General features: G+C 45.5%; 1 protein-coding gene across 6 annotated transcripts in view; it reads left to right on the forward strand.

The window, feature by feature from the left end:
• STXBP5 (syntaxin binding protein 5) overlaps positions 1–27249 on the forward strand; it is a 1306577-nt gene that overhangs the window by 943905 nt on the left and 335423 nt on the right. The window lies entirely within an intron of this gene.

Genomic DNA, 27249 nt, shown 5'->3' on the forward strand with positions numbered 1-27249 from the left:
CACCCTCTAAATGTCATTCTGCAAAACGCAATTTCAAGATGCACATTCTAGCCCAAGTCCTGTCAGCCCTAGGCCTGGAGACTTGATAGTGGGATTGGCCCTGCAGGACACTTGTATCCATATCCTCGTCCTGCAAACCCACAGGCGTTACCTGCGGTTCACAGTGGGCCAGGAGCATTTTCAGCTCGCAGTACACATGTTTGTCCTCACCATTGCCCCTTGTGTTTTCAAGCAATTGAATGTGGTGCTTGTAGCACACCTTTGGAGGTTGGGGTTACAAGTCACCCTGTATCCTGACAACTGGCAGTTGAAGGCGGGCTCGCCCTAGGCAGTTCAACCACCTCCAAACTACGGCCAACCTCTTGTTAAGGTTTATTATCAACGTGCCAAACCCACACCAAATTCCTTTGCAAGTGCTTCTCTTCTTTAGAGCTATTCTGAATATTCATTACTTTCCCTCAGAGTGGAGAGTCCAGTTCATTCAGGCTGTTATCCTGATGCTTCAGCCATAGTCCTGGATCTCAGTGCAGATATCTCTTAGGCTCTTGGGGTTGTTGGTCTCCTGCATCCTGCTGGCAGAACACACCGGGTGTCACATGGGGGCTCTACAGTAGGAAAATAAATCCCAGTTGGCACAACATGAGAGGAATCTATTGGATTGTATCCAGATTTCAGAGAAGAATGTACAAGATCTGCAGTGGTGGGTACTGGACTGTGATTGGTTCAGTGGTGGGCACCTCTCCTTACTCCACCACCGCTGATGGTTATCATGAATGTATCACTGCTGGGCTGGGGATGCCATCTGGGAGAGGTGGAGTTTGAAGGCCTCTGGTTTCTGTTGGAGGGCCGACTCCGTCAGTTTGTTGGAGTTGAAACTGATGCATTTAGCATTGACGGCCTTCCTGCCCACCACCAGAGGACGGATGGTTAATGGAGGCCCTCACAGACATCACCACTGATATATAGTACTTCAACAAGCAGGACAGGGTGGGGTCTTGGGTCCTGTGTCAGGAGGCCCTGAACTGTTGAAAGTGGCAGAACCACCAAGGCATTTCTTTTGTGAACCACCTGGCGGAATCTTTAAACACCTGAGTGGACAAACTCAGGGGCAGTTGCTTAGCGGATCACAAACGGCAGTTGCACTCGAATGTGACTCAGGGTGACTTCCAGCAATGGGGAGAAACCTAGCTCAGTCTTTCAACTACTGACGAGAAGGCCCATTGTCACTGTTGCTTGTTGTAGTTTCTAAAGCAGTTCTCTCTCAGATACTCCTTCCATATATAGTGGAGCTCGGGCTTCCTGTATTCCCTCCACCAGTGCCTCTCCTGCCCAGTATTCTGAAGAAGATTAGTAATAACCCAACCCAAGTTATCCAAAGTGTTGTACTCTGAACTCCTGGGCATGAGCATCTGTCTGCTGATGAAGCTGCTGCTTCGGAATAATCTTCTGTCACAGTAGCAGGGCAGGTGCTACACCTGGGCCTGCACAGTCTGCATCTCTATACTTGTAGATTGAGTGGCTTCAGTTGGCCTCCTTCAACCTGCTACCTGAGGTCATTGGTGTCATCATGTCTTCGAGGCGTCCTCCAAAAGAATCAGTGTACACCAGTTGTTGGGACAAAATTGTGAATTGGTGCAGCACCCGACAAATTGACCCACTACAAGCAAATTTGTCTGAAGTGCTGTTGTTTGTTCTTTCCCTAGCCCAGCAAGGACTTGCTTTATGCACTGTTAAGGGCTGCTTATCTTCTCTTTCAGCTTTTTTGCGCTCCTTTCTTCTGCGGTAGGTTGGTGCTGAGGACCCAAGCTTCCTTTCTGCCGAAAGTGGTCACTCCTTTTCATGCTGGATAGGCTATTACCCTTGTAGCATTCTTTGCTCCACCTCATCCATCTCAGGAGGAAGAGAGACTCCATCGTTTGGAGCCTAAGAGGGCACTGCATGTTTATATGGATATTATTAAGGAACATTGAGTGGATCAGCTCTTTGTACGGTTTTCCATAGCCAAGAAGGGCAAGGCAGTGTAAAAAAGGACCATCTCTTGATGGATGGTTCTCTGCATAATGATCTGCCATGCATTGGTGAAGAAGCTGCCCTCAGAAGGCTTATGGGTTCATTCCACCAGGAAAGAGCTGCTACGGTGTTAGCATGCCTGGACATCCATCAGGCTGCTATGTAGGTTTCAGGTGTTGGTACAGATGTTCGTGAGGCACTAATGCTACCTGAAAGATCATTACCAAAGGTATGTAACTTTTTCTTATGGATGAGAACAGATAGTCTTCATTCCCCTCCAACCTCCTGTTCCTCAACCCCCTTAAAGGAAGAGGAATTAGGAAGGTATAGAGACTGCTACAGCAAGCATTTGACAACTGCAATAATAGTAATGATGAAAAGGTTAGAGCCCCCTCCAGAGACACTGAGGATGTCAAAGTGGAAAGGCATTGATTCTGCTACTGAGTGGTGTTTGCTGCAGAAAGAAACGTATGACACAGGAGGAACTCCCCGGTTCCCCTGACTAAGTGAGCAAGGGTGTACTAAGAAGACGCAATCCTTAATCCCCCCCCCCAAAGAAATACTTGAATTAGCTTGGATCACTGTCTACTTGGAGGTTGAGTGAACCTCAAAAGGAGGGTGTAAGAGGAAACCATGCATAACTTAGAACCGTTTCCAACTGCACAGAAACAGAATCCAGGACCAGTAAGTGATTGTAAAACAGCATTTACCCTCAGCAAACCCTGAGGTAAGTAAAGGCAAATTAATAAAAGAGCATTGAGTGTTGCTCAGAAATACAATATCCTTCAAACTCCAACATCGATCCTACCCAGCTGGCCCTTGAAAAGGGGTTAAACCAAAATAATAGGAGAATGTACAACACACTTAGTAAGTGACTGGCTTCAGAAACCAAAATATGGGAATTATTTCGAAATTGAATTCCCGTTCTGAATCCTTAATAGAGGTCAATTGAAGGAGGAAGGGCGTGGAAAACAACCAGCTTGAAATGGTGGGGCTAATGAGTAGGTCTACTATGCTTAAAGACTTCTTATAATCAATGCAGTGTGCTCTTTTATCACAGTAACAGATTATTGTTTTAATGCTTATTATTTTAAAACATGCTTTTCATTTCTTTGATAAAAATGACTTTTGTTTTATCTAGCTATCTTAATGTGTTTTGCCCTCTACTGGGGACAATCCACATGTGCTGCTATGTTTTCACCTAACCATCCAGAGTGTAGTTCGCCTGTTTGCGCTTTCCTGGTTGGTGCGCTTTCCTGGCTACTTCTGGTGGTGCATTCTTGATGGTTCTCCTTCAGCACCATACATCCTTTTGTTTATCATTTGTTGCAGTTACACGTTTTGCCCTAAGTGGGATGGGTATGCCCAGGCGTGGGTCCCTTGCTCACTGTGCCACTGGATTCAAGCAAGCCTGGCTGATGAAGGGTGACATACCTTGAACCCGTTCCCAGGATGATTGTTTCCGGTCCTGGGAGGACCTGGTTTGGCAGTTCGGTCTGGACTGTTCCCATGAGGCACAGGGTCAAGACTGATTTGCATATGGCTGGGTCCAAACTGGGGTGGCGTAGTGGGCAAAAGAACAATGGATTTAACCCAGATCCCTTGACTGGGGTAGAATGTCTGAATCATTCAGCATTCCGTCCATCATTTGTTGCAGTTACACTTCGTAGATGCAAAGCATACAAGTACCAGTGACATTAGCTCCTTTTTTTCTGCGCCTGTACCAATGCAAATCTGTATGCAACGATTTTTTTGGTTGATTTCTTGACATTTTGTGGATAAAATGTTTTATTAGTAAGGAGTCATGCTAACCTCAAAGTCATTGGACTTTAGGCCCTGCTCGTCTTCCAGCAACTAGATGTTGGTTACAGATCAACATCCAGAGTTTTTATGGTTCATAAGTTTCATAATCCTATGCCATGCAATTTACGAACCCTTATGCACTCTATGGCAATCAAGGAGAACGAGGCACAGCTTTCAGTGCCTTCATTTAGGAATTCCAAATCTCCTCGGTCCCAGGGTCTGCAGTACCTCTTTTTGTTTCAGGAGCAAGTTGGTATAAGAAACATAAGAGACAATTTCTACTACAACCACATGAGTAAGAAGGGGGCCAAGGAGACATTATGTTCATCTTCGAATTAAGCATGTTTATCTCTGCAACCCACTCATTAGGTCATTTTCCTTAGATGGGTTCTTACCAGAAGCCTTCGTTGACTGTTTTCAGTCTGCCCCCATGAGCCTCTATGGTGTCTTATGAGCCTTCACATTGGAGTTGGTGTCTTTTTTAACCTGAATTTGACTTTGGCTGCGTTCCTTGGATGCAGCTTTGGTGCCTGTTCCTTTTATTTTTTCATTAATGCCAGTTTTGTACCAGCATTGCCATTGTATGCGTATTCTGTGATTTCTCTCTCTTTGTCAAGCAGACAAAATGCACTCTAAAAGCTGCTAAATTGATGTTCTAGATCAGTTTAAGCAGATGTCTTTTGAAGGCCAGAAGTTATTTGGGGAGAAGGCTTACTCTTCTCTGTAGAAATTCAAGGAGAGTTATGCTATTGCTCACACTATGTTTAGCTCCTCCATGGCATACGTTCCACCAGCAATACAGATGATTTGAAGGTTACAGTCGTCAGTGTGCTCGGCAATACAAGAAATAATTTCAAGCCTTTTGGGTACGAGTGGTAGAAATAGTTGTTAAGCTGCAGCAACTTTCTTTCTCTTTCATGTACCAATCTGAAACCCTTTTGAGTCCTCTCTGATTTCTTCCCAGAATTCTCCATTTGTGGGAGAGCTGGCGTCTTTCTTTCACAAATGGTCAGAGATAACCTTGCACAGATGAGTCCATCAGATTTGAATCAGCGTTATTCTCTCCTCTTCTGGAAGAGATCTCCACACATTACCCCTCAAACCTCTCCTCCTCACCCACAAAACATATTAATGGAGGAAATTGTTTGCTTCTAAAAGAAAGGTGACATAGAGACTGTTCTTGAGGCTCAGGAGTTTTACTCTTGTTATTTCATAATTCCCAAGAAGAATTGGGTTCTCTCGCTGAGCTTGGAGCTTCAGACTGTCAGGACATCATTCCAAGAGTGCTGAGAAAATGTTTAAGTACTATGGGCCTGATTTAAAGTTTGGCCGATTAGATTTTGTGTCACAAACTTGTCGGATATTCCGTCTGCTGTATTACAAGTGCCATAGGATGTAACACACTTGTAATACGCTGGGAAGGATATCCATCACATTTGTGATAGAGTATCTGTGAGAAATTTAATTGTTGGTTGACTGGGGTGTGAGCCCTGGCTAGGCACACCCACAATCCTTGTCAGGGTGAGGCACAAGCCAACTCTAAATAACCAGTGTTCAACCCTCTAGTAGCTTGTCACTGAGCAGTCAGGCTTAACTTAGAGGCAATGTGTAAAGAATTTGTGCAACATTTCAAACAGTAATAAAGTAAAAGCACCAGGCAAATAGGACCCCACACCAACTTAAAAATATAGAGCTTTCTTTATTAAATAAAACAAGACCAAAATAACAAAAATCAAATTAGTAGAAGTTCAAGTTTATATATTTGCATAGTTACTTAAAACAATTGCAATAAAATACAAGCAATAAAACCAAAACATGTGAATCAATTAAAAGAAATGATAATAACACCAGACCAATCAAAAGAATTGTAGCAGCTAGACAAGCTGAAAATCAGTCACCACATGTGATATATAAAAAGTACAAAGCAATAAAAAAATGGGTGAACCTCTGTTCCCGGAGGATCGTATAAGTGTTTCTGCGCCCATAACCCCTTTGGCACACGACCCCAGGAGTAGCAAAGGCTGCCTAAAGTGCTGAAGGTTCATAGAAGTACGGGGTGAACAGATATGAGTGTAATTCACTGGTGGGGGTGGAGGGACATGGCAATGTTAAATGCTAACCATTTATTGTAGATCAGATCGATGAAGCACAAAGGGCGTAAGATACAGAGTTCCAATGCACAACCAAACTATACGTTCTGCCGGATATTTATAGCAGCAAATCAACTTGAAGTGAGTCTCCTTTTAAAATGTATTTAGAATGCAAAGCAGATCAAGAAGGTACAGGCTGGTAGCCTGCAAATATTATCCGGCCCTGCTCCCAATAGATCTTATAAGTATGTCAATACCAATAATTCTGTTGACACAGTGCCCCCATAGCAATGCTGTGGGTGTGCTATAGTGCCTGAAGGCTAGGAGCCTATTTCCCAGTGGATATGATGGCATACACTAAGGCAGATACAGGTCTATTCCCAATAATAAATGAGGAACATGAAAACATCTGGTATCGACTTCTCTTTGCACAGAAAGATAAAGTGCGAAAGTGCGAAAGTGCAAAGTGTGTGGATACTAGAGTGGTCTAAAGTGCCTATGGTCAGCCTCCTTACACCCATTCAAACTGCAATATAACAGAACAAATTATTCATAGTTATTAGCGTATCTGGGGAGCCTCAGTATAGAGGGGACATTAAAAGATGCAGAATGCATAGGTGTAAGCAGTCCCTATTTTGCAGGGTGTGACACACGATTCAGGTTTTCGTGGGCCGCCACCTTGAATTTTGTGTATTAAGGAAGGTACGTTCCAAAGATGCATAGAGTGTACATAAAAAAAAGTGCAAGTTTGATCATTCGTCCCTCCTTCTGACCAAGACGGCAGCCCAAATGAAGGTCTATAGTGCAAACTATTCTGTAAAGTGCTGGCAGGTCCGCCTGGTAGCTTCCCTAAACATTGGTGGAGATTGTGGAGTTTGATGTCAAGCTGGCCCATGTTGACATTCTCTTATTCACCTGTTCAAGATATTTTATCAGCTGGCAATTCAGTTGCTGGTCCCTGGGCGCGAAGCAAGCCAACACAGATTGCCTCCGCGTACGGATTCCATTTTGATTGAAGGGGATTTTAAGCAACTGTCTTCTTTCGCCAAATAACTCTTTGCAGGAGCACAGTATATGAGACAGATCTCCTATTCCCTAGCTGCAGAGATAAGCGTTGAATGTGGGCTCACGCTGCCTAGAGGGGAGGTGCAATACAGGGGGGAGCAGACTCGGGCGTAATTTTAAAAATTTCTCTTTGATGGCTCTTGAGTACCCTGTATCAAACTTTTTTGTGGAACAAGTGTCTGTAGTTGTTTAGTCATCCAGGCATGAATTCTGCCTGTGAAGACAGCCTTATCGTCAGTTAGGGAGAGAGGCTTAGCAAAGCAGATAAACTCCAATGACGATGTCAGTTGACTTTAAGTTCAGGATAGATGAAAGTAGCAATAGGATGTTGCCCCTATTCAGAACATCACAGTTTCGCCTGGATTAGTACTCTGGCATGATGATTAATGTGTTTGTTTCTAAGTGATGTTCTTGCAAAGCCTGTTTTGGTTGTTTGGTTTCCCATGAATGTTGAGTTGCTGGTTTGTGGACATCCAACAAATGTTGCCCTCACTGAATTGATTAAAAAATGCCAGACGTTGGTGAAGTGGGGAAAATGGTTAGTGACCCCGCGTCGGCCAACTCCATCCTGGATCCACCTTCTGGCATGGTGTCCCTTGCTGCTGAAGCCAACTTTTTGCCAACAGTATTTTGCTGTTTGGTTCCCAAACAGGCACTGACTGGAGAGGTATTATTGATTTGGGGGCCGGAGGTGCCTCAAAAATGTTGTGATGCAGAAACCTACTGCGCAGATTGTTGCTTTATCAGACTCCGGCGGTACACCCTTCGTACCTGCTGTCTTTGATGGTACCACGATTGCGCGGCTAAATTACTCCTCCATGGCATTGTGAATGCTGAGCCCTGCACTAGACTTGGAGCTTAGACTGTTTGTCAAGTGTGGTTGGATGGCCAGTTATAGAGTTATCTGTTATAATTGTCTGGTTACTGATCTAGAGGGGGGTAGATGACCAATTTATTTGATGCAGGATTCTTTTTGTTCCGACCTTTCCTCCTTTGGGTCTGTTTTAATCTTGCATTTGTTGTAACTTCCAGGGCGCTGTCTGGTTTGGCACCCTTCTCAGGGTTTGTTGCAGTTGGTCCGATGAGTGATGGTACAGTACTCCCCTTGGATGGTATGCTGATGTTTTGTGGTAGGTAGCTTTCTGAAATAACTAGCAAGCCTTGTGACTCGACGTTGGTTAATTGCTTCCAAGAGAGGTGAGCCCCTGAAAATCTTAGGCTCTTGTTTAAGTTCACTAAGTAAGTCATTGAGCATGGAGTGAAGAGAGGACAATTTGTCCACACTGAGGTACACGTGCAGCTCGCTTGTATCGCAAAGGTTTCTGACTGTGCCCGTTTGATGAGCAAAATGAGATCCCCTAGCTTCTCGTGGATACCAGCTACGAAAACAGCCAGAATGTTAAGCAGTGACAACTGGATGTCCATTTTGTTTTATTGATGTTGCACTGCCTCAACAGACAACTGCAGTGTGTTCAGAAGAGAATCAAATGCACAGTCCATACGTAATGCTTTGTTCCGGCCGAGGACAGCCCCAGTGCTAGTGTAAGGGCCTTTCTTGCAGCTATGTAGACCAGTGGCAGAGTCATTTTCCTGGGGCGGATCTAGCGGGTAAGATGCCAGTATTTCCTTAAATTTCAGAGTTCCATAGTAGTAAAGCATCCCCTAGGCTCCTACAGGTTGCCCTGAAAGGAAGTGACTTGATTTATCGCTAATGTGCGGGTAGAAAGGCTGAGGTGAGAGGATCTGCAGATCCATGGAGTTGTCTGATTTTAGGTCTGATTCAGGAGTCTTCAAAAGTTCTTCCTGAGACATGGTTAACTAATCATTTGGTTGGAGATTTCCCATCCTGATGATGACCTGCTCTAAATAATGAAGTGCTATGGGGTCAAAACGTTGACAATAACAAATGTGGAATCTCTTTTTTTGTTTAATTTGATGGTCAATATCGACACTCATAATACGGATTTTGGCTGCAAACATCTTACTGTCCCTATCAGCCATATGTATATATTTCTGTATATAGCACAAGAGCACTTTTTGTTCACTATATTTCACTTTCACTGCACCGTCACCTTTTAGGAGCACCTTGGTTCTAGAAAAGCATACATATTGTATTATACTGTTAAAATTCATTTTTGCGCTTTGAAATGGGATGTGTGAAAATAAATGCACTAAACACATAACTGAAATGAAATCATTTTAAAGGTTTTCTCTTCTTCTCTCTAATACTATTGCCATGGAAGTCAAGGGCCACTCTTCCCCTGTAGGGACCACTTTATTGATAACTTTTGTCTACTAAGCCCTGTCCAGTACGTAGTGCCGCAAGTGCAGTTGTGGTAGATTAGTGGGTAAGGTGCTGGGGGACACGTACTTCCCTGGGGCCACCTTCTGACATGATGTGTGGCTCGCTCAGTCAGTCTTAGCGCCACCTCACCCCTCCTGCAGAGTGGTTAACTTTTTGCAATGAGAGGGGGTGCACAAGCATGCAGGTGTAATGTAGAGTAGAAACTTTCATAGAGCGAGGGCTAAACACTGGCAAATGGCTGGTAGATAACAGCTGGCTGCTTTCCAGGGAGGTGGTACAGTAGAAGTGGCAAATGCAGCAGTTGTCAACAGGAAAAGGCAGATGCCAGCTTGGCGAAGGTTTGTGTGCTTAAGGTGCGGTGAGAAGGGGTATAAGCACAGTAGATGAAAGGCCTGGGCTGACGCAATGCAGGAAGGGAGTGCACCCAGGTCACAAGCTGCACCCGATTCCTAGTCGGGCCGCTTCCGCGCACCTGGGGCTCAACAAAATTGCAGGGCCTAGGTCTTCCAAACCCGCTGCCCAGCTGCCAGTTCCACCTTCCACCCTTGCAGTAAAACCTATAGACTATTGCTCACATACTGCCGCTCTGCAGCCTGTTGCAGACCCCCATACAAGGCCCAATGCTTTGCCACTTCAGTTGGCGGCGCCTCTCGCCACTCGCAGCTTAGGCCCCTAGCCCCGCTGCTTGTGGCTTGAGAGGCTTGTGAGGGTGAAACAGAGCGCCAAGCATTCCGTTTGCCTCAGTGGCATCCCTCATGCCTGCGACTTAGGAGGCTTGGACGGTGGGCGAGCGCGAAGGGGAATACAGCGAGAGAGCTGGGCCAGAGCAGTAAGCCAATACCTCAGTCCTTAACCCGCAGTGGGCTGTAGAGTCTGGGCAGCAGACTGCGGCCATGAGGCTACCGTCCGGTCCTTGCTCCCTCATGCTCTCCGCTCCTCGCTTAGTCAAATGATTGTCAAAAGTAGTGGCTCTACTTCCACTTCCTGTTCTGACAACGCAGGTGCGACGCGAACAGTCACTCATCAATACGGAAATTACCCTGTTACTAGAGGATCAATCAGTAGAACGGGAGATATTGAATTTGAAAGATTTAGGTAAACATAGCAGAAAAAAGTACAAAGCTCCAACTGTGGATATCTGGTTCACACCGGACCAGGATAAAGTCACAAGTTCAGACCCACTGTGATGGAGTTCTGGCTGGGGCCTCGTTAGGCCCACTGAACAAAGTACCTTAAATCCTGGTTTGTGGAGTTTTGCGAGGATCCGTGTTGAAGATGCGTCGCACAGCTGAAGCGATGCTTCAGTTTCGAGATGTGACGAGGCTGCGATGTGAGTGCCTGAGTCTCCGTCAAGAATTACGTCAAAAGGGCTTGCGATGTGAAGTCCGGCATTGAGTATGCTGCGCACAGTCTGGGTGGACCGTCTGTACGGAAGAGCTGCAAGGTTATGAGGCAGAGTCCAGTGTTGTCATCGAGGCTGCCATTGATAAGGATTGCGAGGGTGTGTGTTGAGGTACGTCGCGCAGTCGGAGCAATACAGCGGTACTGCTGGATCCAAAAAGGTTGGCAGAGCTCCTTAAGCCCACTTCAAGGGTCCAGGACTGGGGTGGCACCACTTAGCAGGGTAGACTTAGAGATGGCAGAGTCCAGGTGCAGATGCCAGGCTGGTGGAAGCCAGTTAAGTCCCTGAGGCTTCAGGTCAGAAGGCCAGCCAACTAGCCCATGGATTCAATCTTGGTTATGGGTTCAAGAGATGGAGATCCAGTCCTTCTCAGCCAGGCAATAGGGCAGGAGGTCAGCACAGCAGAGCAGCAGTTCTTTCAGAGCGGCAGTCCAGCAGAGTGGCAGTCCTTGTAGCCACACAGCAGTCCTCCTTCCTGGCAGAGTATCCACAGGTCCAGAAGTGAACTGATGTGGTGGTGTCTGATGTCCACTATTTACACACAGCTGTGCCTTTGAAGTGGGAAGAAGCTTCTAGAGGCTTGCCTTTGAAGTTCACATGTGGCCTGCATTCATGGCCCTGGCTCCAGACCAAGTACAGGGGGTACGCAGGCCTTTTTGTGGGGACAGGACATAACCTATTCAAGTGTAAGTGGGTTTGGTCCAGTTCCTCTTTCCCATTCTGCCAGTAATAGCCCATCCAGTCACACCTAAGCTCTCCATTGTGTGTGGCTGTCCAGGGGGAATGCACAAAGACCAGCTGTCACCCACACCCATTCGGGTGACACAAAGACAGGCAGCAGGCACCAAATGGCTAAGACAAGAAAATGCCTCGAAACCAGTCCCAGGATGCTTGCTTCCGGTCCAGGAAGGACCAAGCTTGCAAGTTCAAGCTGGACTGTTCCCATGAGGAACAGGGTCGAGACTCATTTGCATATGGCTGGGTCCAAACTGTGGTGGCGTGGTGAGCAAATGAACAATGGATTAATCTCAGATCCTCGCGACTGGGGGTGAATATTCCCATTGTTCAGCATTCCGTCCATCATTGGTTACTTTAACTTTCTAAAAGTGCCATTTTCAGAATTGCAAGTTAGAATCCGAAGCCACCAGAAGTTAGGATTTTAAGTTGCAATTCCAGAGATACCAAACAATAAAGGGCTTACCTGTTCCCATTTGGAAATTGCACTTATAAAATGAAATGGGGCAATTTGAATGTTATCCTATGGAAGATGCAGGATTTGCAATAGTGAAAAACAAATTAAAGAGTTTTTCACTACCAGGACATGTAAAACTTAAAAGTATATGTCCAACTTTCAAAATACATTGCACCCTGCCCTCTGTGCGGTACAGGGCCTACCCAACAGGTGTTTAATATGTGTTAAAAAGGAAGATTTGGGCCTGTCAAAGTGTTTACTTTGACAGGTCGAAAAAGCAGTTTAAAACTGAACATACAGGCTCTGCAATGGCAGGCCTGAGATATTCATAGAGTGCTACTTTAGCAGGTTGCTTAATCAGTGCTGCAGGCTTACTAATAGCCTTTCATTTACAAGCCATGGCACTGGTAGTGGCACTTTACTAGGGACTTACAAGTAAATTAAAGGTGCCAATTCAGTATGAGCCAATGTTAACATGTTTTAGGGAAGGAACACAAGCACTTTAAAACTGCTTGGCAGTGGTTAAGTGTGCAGAGTCCTGAGACCAGCAAAAACGAAATCAGAAAGAATAGGAGGTGTGAAGGCAAAAAATTAGAGGGAAACCACACCAAGGATACCAGGTCTAACATTATCCCATCTGCTAAACCCTAAATCGGGTCCTATGTGTATTGCCCCTCGTGTTTATTTCGGAATCACCAGACTCCAACAGGGAAGAGAATAGAATCCTTGAAAGACTGTGCAGTGGAGAATGAGAGAGTTAGACCACTAACCACAGCCATGTGGGAAGTTCCAAACTGCAGTACATTTCTACGTCAGTAGTAGGAATGCCCATTTAACAGCACAAGTCTATTTGCTTGGCAAGGATTTATAGTTCTATTTGCTCTCTGTTTCATTTAATTAGTCTACCTGATCCTGTGCGCCTTACCTTTTTTACTTTTACCTTATTCTGGTTTGCTCATGTGGTCCTAACCTAGATTACCTCCTTTGACTTTCTTTGCTTGTCTCCATGTAGTTAGAACACAGATTATCTGTTTCTGATCCACGGTCTCTAATGTTTGGGCATTCAGGGGAGCAACAGCGGTGTTATGATCCACGCCCGTTCTTATGTTTGCACTGTCTGCCTGGAATTAGATAAGTTTATGTGCTTCATTGGGTTTAAGGTCTCACTCTACCAAACATACTGAAATAGCACCTTCTCCCTGACCTCTAACTATTTCTCTTAACCATTCAGACGTTGTGCCATACACCATCTAAGAACAAGTAGGAGGGCTAATCTCCAAGGAGATAATACGGCACCTGGGGTTTTGCCAACACTGGCTTCTGACAACAAGTGCACCTGCTATTATCTCTCCCTTTCCTGCTTTCCTGTTTCTTCTCTTGTTAAGTATTTGAGTGGACAAGACCACCAGAGAGTTGGGGACAACCAGCACTCTCAGAAGATCTATGTATTTGTCTAAAGTTTGACACAGATCTTGACTTGTTCTTCAGGCAGGGACTTTGCAACAGGTTCTGCAGTGTCTTCAGAATCATGGTTGGCTTGTGTTTCTGAATCTCCAGCGTGCATATTTTCACACCCTGATTGTGGCACCGCCTCAGGTGAAATATCTCGGTTCACTATGGGGAATATGCATTTGTAATTGAAGGTGCTCCCTTTATGTGCGGCTTTGACACCTGTATTTTTTTCTGAAAGTAATGGCTGTGGCTGTGGCTTATCTTCATCGTAAAGGTCATTTTTGTATCTTTGTCCACAAAATTGGTTGTTTAGTTTTCCTTAGAAATGATCTCTCCTCTACAGCTTATCCCACACAGTCATACATTTACACTAGCTGCATTTTTATCTCGGTGTAAACAATATGTATCTTGTCTCTTGTCAGTGCATCCAGTTTGTATGAGCAATTTTGGATATTACTCTTCTCAGGGCATTTGCCTCTCAAAGCAAGATGGTTCTTACATCCAAGATCATGTTTGATGTTGCCCATGCTCCCTGGCAGCCTGCTAGGTCATTTTATATCTATTAGGACGGATGTAATAATGCATATTTGTGATCCTTTTGATGTATCTATGCATGTAACTGCTTGTTGTAGCTGCTTGTTGTATACTTTTGTGGTTGTAAAAACCGAATAAAGTTTTATTGACTGACTGCATGTAACCATTACAATAGTGACTGAAGAGATCATCCAGTCAACATTATGGTAGTCTGAAGGAGATCCTTTAAATTTATGCTCAGGTGCTTGAGACTTTGATTTTGAATGTTCAGTCCAACACTTCAGTAGGTTTTCTCTTCAATTCGCTCCCTCATAACATAACAGTAATCACTTCTCCCTTCTTCGTTGGGTAGCTCATCGGGCGGTTTGTCGATAAATTGTCATTGATTACCAGACACAATCAGAGTTTCAAATAGGTGTCCTGTAGCTGAGAGTTATCAAGTTGACTCTGAGAGCATTCTTTATACAGATGCACCGAGTACATGTGCAGATTCAGCTGAACAGCATGACTGCAGTATCATCATCGATGCCCACTGTGAATAGATCTGTTTGCCAGAAGCCAGAACAGGAAATGCAACTTATTATATCATCTCATGAGAAGGTCACTAGGAGTTAATCTGATGTTACCCTGGACAACAAATCTTCCTTATTCTTTTCCTCCATGGCCTCTGATTCTGTAAGGTCTGTGCTTGAATCACTTTTACAAGGCTGACATTCTTTTAATTGCCCATACACCAATGACCTGGTTACGTAGAACACTGCAACTTTTTAGTGTTACATCAACAAAAAGGGGATATTTGTACACTCCTAGATTGGGCTACGCTTGTTTATCAGACGTGCCCTCCTCCAAGTGTTCTTTTCTAAAAGTCTTAAGTTTGTCAACCAGCCACACACAAGGTCACGGCAATTAAAGAAAAAGAAAAAATGTGAGGGAAGTCATAAAGTACCTCACGTATGCACATCCATAGAGCTACTGGTTGGTACTCACCAGTTTGCTCACATCGTCATAATCGGTAACTTTCATGACAAGAAAAGAAAAGGGAAAAGAGAGAATTTTTGCCCAAGTCTTAAAATTGTGTGAGAAAAGGTGAAGAAAATAAAGTGTAGATGATCATATCATCCATCAACCAACTAGACCCCGTAAAGTGCAACAGAAAAACATTTTTTAAAGCTAAAATGAGTTGTGACCCACTTTTTTCATACATACTTTAATTTCCACAGTGTCCACACTCAGATTAAAAAGAACTGCATGTTTAGACCATCTCAATTGGAACAGCCAACATGTTTCATTGCCTCGCACATTTTTTGTGAATTTCATCAGGGCTTGAAGACGCATCTCCAGAAAGATAGTGCCAGAGACATAAAACACTCACACGAGTTGTTATTCTGTGTCGAAATTACCACACTTTGTTTGAAGTGTGTATATTTTGTGCCATAATTACCAAGTGGTTGCCAGGTGGACTCCTACCAGCAACTCACTCGGGAGGTTTTAACAACTTTTCCCCATGAGGTAAAACGCAGCCAACAGCAGTGTACCTGTGAATACATACATGCCTTATTTAGCCATCATGAAGTATCATTTAGTCATCCTTCTCATATTTGCCAAATGGTATCCTAATGCCTTCTTCAGCTCTTTAGAAAGCGGGTGGAAGCATTAGCCAAGGAACCGCCACTTGACCCGTGCACTGCAAGTCAAAGGACATTCTTAATTAAAACACGGCAGCCCGCTCACCTGCTTTTAAATACCAGGACCCTACGCTTTGTTTGTACATCAAGAAGCGGAGCAGGAGTCACACTGCTCCCCTTTGACTCACATTTCCCCACTCACCGCTGTACCGGAGGTCTGAGCTTGACAATTCAATGGACGCCGAGGAGACTTGTGCGCCGAGTCGAGTACCGGCGACGACCCTGAGGAAGGACATTAGACCCTCCCTCTCTCTCTCAACTGGGTCGGAAACAGTTATCAAGCAATCCGGTGCCTCGAATAAAAGTAGGGGCGTTTTTTTAACTACAACAACACTCCACTTTGAACACAGTAAATCCGCTGGCGCCATCTTTCAATTGTCAACGGCCGTCTGCATGGGAATTGGTGAAGGACTGGGTTATTCTAAGACCCAGCGGTGCCAGGGGACAACACCTGAAACCTTCGTGGGTTACCTGTTCTGGCGTACAAGACACAGAGACACGGGACACTTCCAGCGACGTCAGAGATCAGCGTTTATTTACTGCAGGGATACAGAAATCACAAGAAGTACACAACGTGTAGGTTCTCGGAGACTGCTTCGAATTGCAAAAGTGGATCGCTCCTTTTATACACGTTTTTGCCATTACACAGTATGGCGAACAAAGGTTACAACTCAGTTCCCACAATAAACTTCAAATGAGTCGTGTTCATGTTTCAGGAGGCCGGAACATAATTACAGCAGCATTGCCGGTTCCCAACTGTAAAAACATATCTACCCCACAATAAAACACATTCCATTCTGACCGTAAACACATTAGGAGAGGGGACAAAAACAGATGCAAAGAAAGGACAAGGATGCACAACAGGTTAGAAAAGAGTGTTGGGAGTAATAAAGGAAACTTGATAACAGGATCAAAGACCTCGTGTCCAATGCATGCATGACTGAAACAATAGACTAGCACGGCAAGATGAGCCTCGAGCAGGGCCATCTGCCTTCGCCATGTCATTTCCCTTGTCGTAAAAGTCACCCTCAAAGAAACACGTGTCCCTCGTGTAAGCTTGGGAGTCCCAGGGTCACGAAGCGGACAAAGTCCGTTCGCTGGCTACTTGAGGGCAAGAAACAAAATGGATGCCGTATCTAAAATGGAACCCGAGGGTTCGGATGAACGAACCCAAAAATGAGACGAACCATGCGTGGTTGCGTAGCGAAACTGCGTACACCCACTATACTCGTCATTTGCGGTTCGTAGACACCAAACTCATCCATATTCGTCACCACTCGAAAAGTGTCGTTCCGTCTCACACGGAACCTCAGACGCTCCTTTTGCCCTCATGTAGGCAAGCACTAGTCAAGATCGGAATCGATTTCAATATTCATCAGATCGTTCAACTGCTGCTGGAACATCATTCTATTAATCAACGTCTCCTTGGTAACAGATGGCCGTCTTATACACGTTGTAGCACAGAGGCCACATAAGGCAGGACCACACTGTACACAAAGACAACACGTGAATAGAAACGTTACAACAACCCCTACGATCATCAGAATCTTCCAACCCCAAGTTGACATCAGACCCCAAAACCATCCTAGAAGCGTCCAATTACCTTCGTCCACGTGTATGGACTCGGAGATCTTGTGCAACTTTGAGATGGCTTGGTAGACAGTTGGAGCATTGTCAGGAATGAAAATGCAACAACTCGAATGGATAACTTTACACACACCACCTCTATCTGCAAGAATAACATCCAGAACCATCCGGTTCTGCAACGTCATGAGTCTATCCGCCTGAAGTTCAGCTGTTAAGTTACCAAGGGCACTCGCAGTAATATTAGCAGTTGACTCAACTACACGGGTCAACTGTCTTAGGTTCCTACTATTAACCATAGGTCCCCAAAACGGCAAGAAACCATTAAAGAAATCTCCTGCTTCTTGACCGGCAGTATCCTCTTTGCTAATAACGCCTCTCACAACTCTAGTCTTGTGATAGTCTGAGGCAACTGTGAAAGTCGGTGGTAAAAGATTTGCAATATAACAGGTACCCGAAAAATCACGGGGTAACCATGTATATGCGCGTTCATAACATACGAAATAAGTGCCCTTAGCAGTCAGAAAAACAGGGGAAGAGAGCATCGGTAGGACATACGTGTCAGTACAAGCACTGTTCCCAAGTTGTGCTCTCGGATTTCGACCCAAACCTTTCAAGCAGAAATTACCGAGGTGTGGTACAATCCATATTGGGGACGAGCTCTTAAACTGTCTGTCACCCACTGACGTACTATACTCAGCCTCACTCAGATCTTTATAGGCTTGCACCTCTTCATCTGGGATAAGCGATGCATCAAAAACATCTCTATCTAAATCCGCTATCGCTATCGCCAAAGGCTTGTGGTACGGACCAGGACCAAAATCGACAGAGCGTGGCTCTCGACTGGGGTAGGAATCTAGTGCACTGCGAAACATAGTTTGGAATGCTCGAGCTGAACCCTGGGAGCTGTAAGGAAGGACCAAATACGGAATACCCCTATCCATGGTATGTGGCATTAACCCACACACCCAACAGTTGGTAGTATTCATCACCAACTGATGCTGATGTAGGAGTTGAACGAAGGAGTTATTCATAAATTCCGCACGTCTAACCTGTTCGTGTTGAGGCAAGGGATGAAAAGAATGTGGGGAAACAGTGGTGATGGAGCTTAGTTTAGGAGAAAGGGTAGGTGAAACAGAAGGTAATAACAACTGTATTCCAAAATACACTCCGCCCACCAATAGCATAGACACAGTCAGAAACAGTAGGAACACCTGAAACAGAAAACATTTTGTTCGTACAACCCTATGTAACTCTGATCTCTGCGCCGACATCCTTTCTACTTCCAACAGCTTAGAGAACGCCGTCCTCTACAAACCGTCCGTGACGTACTTGACGCACTTCGTTCTGAATAGCGATTATCAATCCCCAGGAGTTCCCAGGAATCGACAAAAGTAACCGACCTAGCGTCAGAAACCTGCTAAACAGAAAGGAGTACCCGCACGGCCCTACGGTAACCCGGATGGTAGGGTTTTCTCAAAACGTTCAGTTTTAATACAAATCTCTTAGCAGTGAAAAGCACATAAGAACTCAAAAAGAAAGGATATAATTGTCCATAATGTTCATAACACCAGAAAAAGGAGAAAACAAATATACGACTACTTTTTATTAGTCCTTGAACGAAGAAAGTATCGACTTCTTCCAGGTCGAGTTTGCTCTACAAATAATTGTTCAGCTGGCGCAACAGTGTTCGATGAGGTGAACAACGAGTCAGACCTTGGGTTCTCTGCTACTGATGACTCCACAAGTGGGTTTGGCAGCGACAAATCATCCCCTACAAGTTGAGCGTCACTGAACGGCACAAAGTTTAAAGGAGTCTCAGTTTCCGTTGCCAAAATCCCAGTTCTCACCCAACCGTCTGTTGGTAAGGGGATCGGTACCTTTTTCGTGTGGCCGGCGTGAACCCAGTTTTTCCGGCCCTCCAATCGAACCGCAGTCCTCGTTGTCAACAAGACTTGAAAGGGTCCTACGAATCTTGGCTCCAAGTTACGTTTCCGACCAAAATTTCGGGTAACGACCCAATCGCCTGGCCGGAGCTGATGTCCAGGACCCTCTGTCTGCACCGGTAGAGCTTCAAAGACCTGTTGATGGATTAACCGTAGTTTAGTGGTCAAATCATGAAGGTAATCAATTAACATTGGATACTCAAGACTATCAAAGGCCTTAGGTCTCGGGACTCCCCAAATGTTCGCAGGGCGGCCGAACACAATCTCATATGGGCTAAGCCCTACTCGAGAGTGTACAGTCGCTCTGGTTGATAGGAGAGCCAGAGGCAAGGCATCAGGCCATGATAGACCAGTCGTAGCTTGTATCTTTGCAAGTTTCAGTTTCAGGGTACCATTGTACCCTTCAACCAAACCCGCTGCCTGAGGATGATTAGCGCTATGGAATTTTTGACGAATTCCAAGGCCCTTACACACGCTCTGCATCACACTTCCCACAAACTCACTTCCATTATCCGACCACACGTTTCGTGGCATTCCATACCTAGGAAAGTATTCCTTCAGCAGGATTTTCGCTGTGGACAGGGCAGTATTATCCTTAAGAGGATAGGCCTCAATCCATCTAGAGAACGCACAAACCACAACCAAAACATACTTCAGGTTATTGCATCTCTCCATATGGATAAAGTCCAGTTGGATAACCTCAAAGGGACAAACAGGTGGAGCAAAATGACCAGGTGGAGTGGGGGTGCCCTTGCCAGGATTGTGCATCAAACACACCATGCAATTCTTAACCACTCTCTCAGCACATTTAGTAATACCCTTTTGCACTAATATGTGACAACCCATGAGCCATCGTCACGACAGCTAATATGTACGCATCTGGTAACATCCACCTCTGACGTTCCGTCAAGTCAACCCAACATCCATGCATATCCAACTTTCCCGTACTTTCTTTCCACTTGGTCTTTTCAGCTTCAGTGGCTTCGTTCTGAATTGCTTTCACACTCTCAACAGTGTCTTCACCCATACCAATTTCCGTCGGCCATCTCACTGAACTTGTCACGTACATTCGAGTTGTAAGATTCTTAGCCGTTTCCTTAGCAATCTCATCCGCAAATGCATTACCACGACCAACATCATCCGTCACTTTCCGATGTGCACTACATTTAACGATCGCCACTTGTTTAGGCAATGTAAGTGCATCCAAAAGATCATTCACGAGCTGCCCGTGTTGGATCTTCGTACCATGTGATGTCATAAATCCTCTTTCTCTCCACAGTCTTCCAAAACTGTGCACAACGCCGAATGCGTACTGGCTGTCGGTAAACACATTCACTCGCTTTCCCTTAGACAAAACACATGCTCTTGTCAATGCAATCAACTCTGCCGCTTGTGCTGAGTTCTGATTCAATCTCGCAGTTTCCACAACCGTGCTCAACGTCACTACAGCATACGCAGTCGTCACATCGCCATTCGGCAATTTAAAGCAAGATCCATCGACATACAAAGTACCATCGGGATCTGTCAAAGGAGTGTTTTTCAGGTCCACACGACCCTTTGTTTCTTCCTCAGTTCGTAAATAACAATCATGTGGTGGTACATCATCCGATTCCATATTAATCGGCAACAATGTCGCCGGATTCAGTACATTACAACGTTTGATCTGTATGTAACTTGCCAAAAGGGTCAGCTCGTACCCAGACAACCTTGCACTCGTCAGATGTTGAGTTTTTGTCCGATTCAAGAGAGTGTCAACTGCATGCGGAACCATCACTATGAGCATATTATCCATGACAAGACCTGCGGATTGTCGAATAGATGCCGCAGCTGCCGCCCTCAAGCAACTCGGCAACGCTCTAGCTACCGGGTCTAAGGTCGAGGAAAAATATGCACACGGACGCTGCTTGCCACCAAATTGTTGCGTTAAAACACTCAACGCACAACCTTCCCTCTCATGGACGTATAGTGTAAATGGCTTGCTGTAATCAGGAGTACCTAACACAGGAGCCGAACACAACGCATCACGAAGTTCAGAAAAACTTTTCTGACATTGCTCCGTCCATGGCAAAGGAGTCGAAACATCCTTGCACGTGAGAGCTATCAATGGTTTCGCTAACAGTGAAAAGTTCGGAATCCACTGTCTGCAGTATGACGTGATACCTAAAAAGGCACGCACATCTCTCTGGGTCGTCGGCACAGTCATTCGAGCAATTGCTGCGATTCTTTCAGGGGTCAACTTTCTTCCCGCCTTTGACAATAAGTGACCTAGGTAGGTAACTTCTTGACAACAATATTGCAATTTAGAAGGTGACACTTTGTGGTGTAAGTCGCATAGATGCTGCAACAGTGACACAGTAGCAGTCTTGCAAACTTGTTCGGTGTCTGCAGCTACCAACAGATCGTCAACATACTGAATCAAGGCCGCACCAGCTGGCAGCACGAATGCATCAAGTTGGCTCTTGAGAGCTTGGCTGTAGATCGATGGGCTCTCACAGTAGCCTTGAGGTGCACGTTTGAACCGGAAGCTACGACCACCTAATGAAAAACCGAACAAATCTCGACTTTCTTCAGCAATCGGAATGCTAAAGAACGCATTCTTCAGATCGATTACCGAAAACCATGATGCAGAGGCTGGAATCAGAGTCAGTAAAGCTGTAATGTCAGGCACCACGGGAAACTGCGGGACAACAATTTTATTTACCTCCCGTAAGTCAATAACTAGACGGTACACGGGAGGCTTGGAAGGATCAGTTCGCTTCAGAATAGGCAACACAGGACTATTACACACGTTACCTCGCGTCTCCTCAATAACATCTTTATCGATCAAATCGTAGATGATCGCTAATAGTGCCCGTTCACCATCAAGGGAGATACGATACTGGGGTATGCGTGGTAGTCGCGCATCAACTTTCAATTGAACAACATAAGGTGGTATATCCAGCAGGCCCACATCATTGGGACCCGTCGCCCACAAAGAAGCCGGAAGAGAACTCAATTCCGGTGGGAGCTTATCGATCGACAAATACATAGGAGAAATTACACTTTGACCCAATGTAAGCTCCACTCCCGTTGGAGAGCAGTACAAAGTCGCATGTAACCTTTTCAACAAATCCAAGCCCAAAAGATTCTCACCACAACCAGTAGTCAAAATCAAAGGAGCTTCTAACTCATGAGACCCAATCGTAAGGGGCAAGGGGCTAGAAACTGGATTGCTAACGGGGGCGCCAGAGAATCCAACGGAAACATTCGTTAAGCCAGACAAAGGCGCGCCAGGGAGTTTCGAATGCATGATGGAACTTTTTGCTGCACCAGTGTCCAACAGAAAAGGCTCAACGACGCCCGATGTGGCAACTGCGACATAAAGCCCTCTCTGATCAACCGGAACTGATACTTCTCCCTTCCTTTGTCTATGACTGTCCTAGTAAATACCGTCCATATCAACATCACGCTCGACATAATAGTCGTCCACATGATGCTGTGCAGATCTACCAGACGAGAGGTCGCGTCGATCGAAACAATTCTGCGAATCCGAGGAAGTGGCAAGACGCTCGGCCTGATTCTGAGTAACTCCGCGACCTCTACCACGTGAAGCTTGTTGAGGACCACTACGACCTCCTCGAGCCGACACACCATTGTTCCTATCGCGTAGAACTGGACAATTAAACTTCAAATGACCCTCCCCTCGACAATATGCACATTGATTATATCCCAACACAAAGCGAGGTGCGGGAGAGTCAGTGCGCACCTGCGATCTGGGAAACTGCGATTGTGATCGATTTGGCTGTTGCGAGTCATTGAAATTTGAACGCGGAGGATACGCTTGCTGCAATAAGACCTTAGTTTTAAGATCCTTCGTTTTCTTATCTGCACGTTCACTTTCTTCCTTTTCTCTGTTTTCGTAATATTGGGCCGTAGCCAATATTTGAGCAGTGGTAGAAACAGCCCACGAACTCTCAGAATTCTTCAACTTGTTGCTAAGTTCGGGCAACAAGTTCGATACAAATTTATCAACGAACAACCGCTGACCACCCTCCGAACTCATGTCCTGACCACTATGATCAACAAATGCTTCCTCAAATCTCGTAAAGAAATCGGAGACACTCTCATCCCTCTTTTGCTTGCACGCGGACAATTTGTCCCAATTGACGCGCATTGCTGGCATAAGCGTTTTCATAAGAGTAATTATCCTCTGGGGCAAATCCACAATAAGCTGTTCAGGTTTAGCCCCGCCAACTTGCTGGGCGTCTGCCGCCGTAAGGGCAGCCCAGTCACCGCCTAACTCAGCCGCGTGATTCTCGTGACGAATTTTCGCCCAAATCGGCTGAGGCACTACATTGCCAAACAACATGTCGATATCAGCAAGGTTCATAACAGTAGCATCCACTAATTGGGACAACTCCTTATAATAACCTGCAGGATTTTTACGGGGATCGGGCAAAGTTTGCTTCACCTGTAAAACTTCCGATCGCTTCCAAGGGAGGTGTATCCACACCCTCTGAAAACGTCCTGGAACAGCAGGATTAGCATTAGGATCACCTGGCATCCACACTGGGGGAACTTCCTGCATAGGATATTGACCAGGTTTTGCGATCCACTCTTCGGTCTCGTCTTTAAACAGTGCTCGAGGTTGCACTGTACATCGAAAGGATAACAGGCGTTCTAGAGCAGCTCGAACCTTATCGCCTACAATCACACCAGTTGTAAATTGATGCTGGAGCTCAGAAACCTCAGACGGTACAGTATCGACCACATCATGATCCCACTCTTCCTTCAACGATTTACACATTTCCTCAAACACGAATCGTTGCGTGGGCGCATTAAACTGGGAAAATGTTTCAAACACTATACGCGAAGTGTACTTAGCAGGATTACGAATCCATTTACGCGCCATTTTTACCAACGATTCACGTTCCCTATCATAAGGAAGCTGGCTGCGCCTTTGGGCAACATCAGAAAGAGTCGGTCCAAGTATTGGCCCAAAAAGCGGAGAATAAAGAGTAGCAACAGCAGTCAGGAGACGGCTACGAACAGAAGGAGAAGAAGAAGAAGGTACAGGAGCAATGACGGTAGGAGTGGAGACAGTAGAAGTAGTCGCGGCACCAGGAGTAGCGGGAACGACAGACTGAGGAGGGGCTGGGAAAGGCGCAGTAGGAAGAAAAGCCGGTAAAGGAGGATGCACGATTTGCGGCACAAGAGGATTCGGGAGCGCGGGAGGAACGACGGGCTGACCAGCAGCCGCCAACACAGCAGGTTGAGGAATAGGAGGAATCACAGGACCCACAGTATCTGGAGCATAGGGAGGTGGTGATTTCAACAGATAAGATAGTAGCGAATCTTCTATCGCTTCTTCTCCCGTCTTATCGGCATTAGACGGTAACACCGGATAACATTTATCCACCGCCATATGATGAAGTCGAGCACTAATTTCCTGCTCTTTCTCATCTTTGTCTTGCTGATACTGTTCCGCATTTCGCATCACCGTAATGACACCTTCTCTCTTATTTTTCTTACTCTGTTTGATTTCTTTCTGCTTGGGCTCTTTACGCCATAACCGGAAGGAATCAAACATGGCTGGCCTAGCCTTCTTTTTAAACAGTTTAGCTTCCAAATTATCTAAAACGGCAGTTTCGAAACTACCATGTGATGGCCAACTAAGAACACCATCATTTTTAGTGTAACGAACCCAATATTCGTTATATACGATAGGACCCACGCCATGGCGACTATAGAGCTCGTAAATTGGAGTTCCAACCGGAGGTATCGGACATGAATCCTCCAGCCGGGAATCCGTTCTGCAACATTTAAGAAACCCACACAAAGTACTACGGCCAGGCATCATGCACACTAACCGAGTTTACAAACTTCAAGGGCTATCGAATTATGATGTCCTCGCACAAAAATGCAAGACCCTCGGTTTTGGCAATTGCAATCGTCAAATAAAACCCAACAACTAAGAACCACAAATGCTATGGAACCATGCAAACAACAAAGGACCACTGGGAGCGACCCACAAATACTTAACTGAAAGAACAATGGCGTCACCAGGAAGGCCCGTCTATCGTCTCGCCGTACAAAGGACTACGCCAGGCGCCAAAACAGGTCGACAGTCAGGGCATCAGTCCGTCGCAGCCGTCAGGAGGCGGGGATCTTCGCGGGAAAAGACGTCGGGCCACTTATTTCGACAACTGGATCGATGAAGCGGGGTGCACCTTCCCTTGGAGATTTCACACGAAGTTCCTCACGATCGTCGGGCTTTGGACCGGTACCGCTGATGTCGCCCCACGTTGGGCGCCAACTGAAGGACTGGGTTATTCTAAGACCCAGCGGTGCCAGGGGACAACACTTGAAACCTTTGTGGGTTACCTGTTCTGGCGTACAAGACACAGAGACACGGGACACTTCCAGCGACGTCAGAAATCAGAGTTTATTTACTGCAGGGATACAGAAATCACAAGAAGTACACAACGTGTAGGTTCTCGGAGACTGCTTCGAATTGCAAAAGTGGATCGCTCCTTTTATACACGTTTTTGCCATTACACAGTATGGCGAACAAAGGTTACAACTCAGTTCCCACAATAAACTTCAAATGAGTCGTGTTCATGTTTCAGGAGGCCGGAACATAATTACAGCAGCATTGCCGGTTCCCAACTGTAAAAACATATCTACCCCACAATAAAACACATTCCATTCTGACCGTAAACACATTAGGAGAGGGGACAAAAACAGATGCAAAGAAAGGACAAGGATGCACAACAGGTTAGAAAAGAGTGTTGGGAGTAATAAAGGAAACTTGATAAAAGGATCAAAGACCTCGTGTCCAATGCATGCATGACTGAAACAATAGACTAGCACGGCAAGATGAGCCTCGAGCGGGGCCATCTGCCTTCGCCATGTCATTTCCCTTGTCGTAAAAGTCACCCTCAAAGAAACACGTGTCCCTCGTGTAAGCTTGGGAGTTCCAGGGTCACGAAGCGGACAAAGTCCGTTCGCTGGCTACTTGAGGGCAAGAAACAAAATGGATGCCGTATCTAAAATGGAACCCGAGGGTTCGGATGAACGAACCCAAAAATGAGACGAACCATGCGTGGTTGCGTAGTGAAACTGCGTACACCCACTATACTCGTCATTTGCGGTTCGTAGACACCAAACTCATCCATATTCGTCACCACTCGAAAAGTGTCGTTCCGTCTCACACGGAACCTCATTGGTGTTTACTATACAGTGCGGCGGCCAGATTTTCTACTCTATAGGTGTTATAGTACTTCATCTAAATTTCAAGGTGTTCCCTAAATTGCGTATTGCAGCAGCCAATTTTTCTACATTGTAGGTATTACAGTACTTCATCTACATTACATGATATTCCCTAGATTGCACAGCGGGGGACATAATTAACACAGAGCTATCATGTCTCAACTCCATAAATTTAATAAAAGGGAAACGTGTTGCTACGCTCAGTCATGTATGCCTGATGTAGGTGCAAAAATATATAAAACCACCCCATATTGTTTTAACCCATCAAAGGGCCCAATTCTCGTCCGAATTCTCCGTGCCAGTGCCAGGATCAACCTACCCTTACCTTCTCCCTTTCAGGGCAATTATGTAGAGGGTGTGTGTATGTACATATAGGACCAGTTATTCTAATCATGGCACCATTGCCCATATATCCTGCGATGTATCACATTCTATGGCTGAACAGTAAGGGGGCATGACCTTACTTGCCCACCCTAGTCCATTCAGTGGTGTCATTCAGGCCCATTTGATCAACTTTCTCTGAAATAATCCAGCAGGCCTCTTTCCAGACCAGCACATCTTCAATAGCATATGCATCGCCCATTACTCTCTTCAACACTGTTCATTTTAAGTCCCTGTAATTGTGTTTCGCTTCCGGGAAATGCCGAACCAGTCGTGTCGTCAACTTCCCCTGCCTTAAGGGTGCTGATATGTTCTTGGATTCTCACTTTTACTTTCCGTGAGGTGAGACCGATATAATGTAATCCACAGGCACATGTCAGTCTGTAGATCACGGTAGTGTTACAATTGCTGAATTTATTTTGATACCAAATTTTTCCATCCACCAAGTAAATACTTTTCGAAGCTTGGGTCAGGTCACAGACTCTACAGTTCCCACATGGGAAGTGTCCATATGGTATTCCTGTGTCCTTTCTCTGTTGAAGTTGGAGA

Source organism: Triturus cristatus, chromosome 6 (genome assembly GCF_964204655.1).
Source record: "Triturus cristatus chromosome 6, aTriCri1.1, whole genome shotgun sequence".
NCBI lineage: Eukaryota > Metazoa > Chordata > Amphibia > Caudata > Salamandridae > Triturus > Triturus cristatus.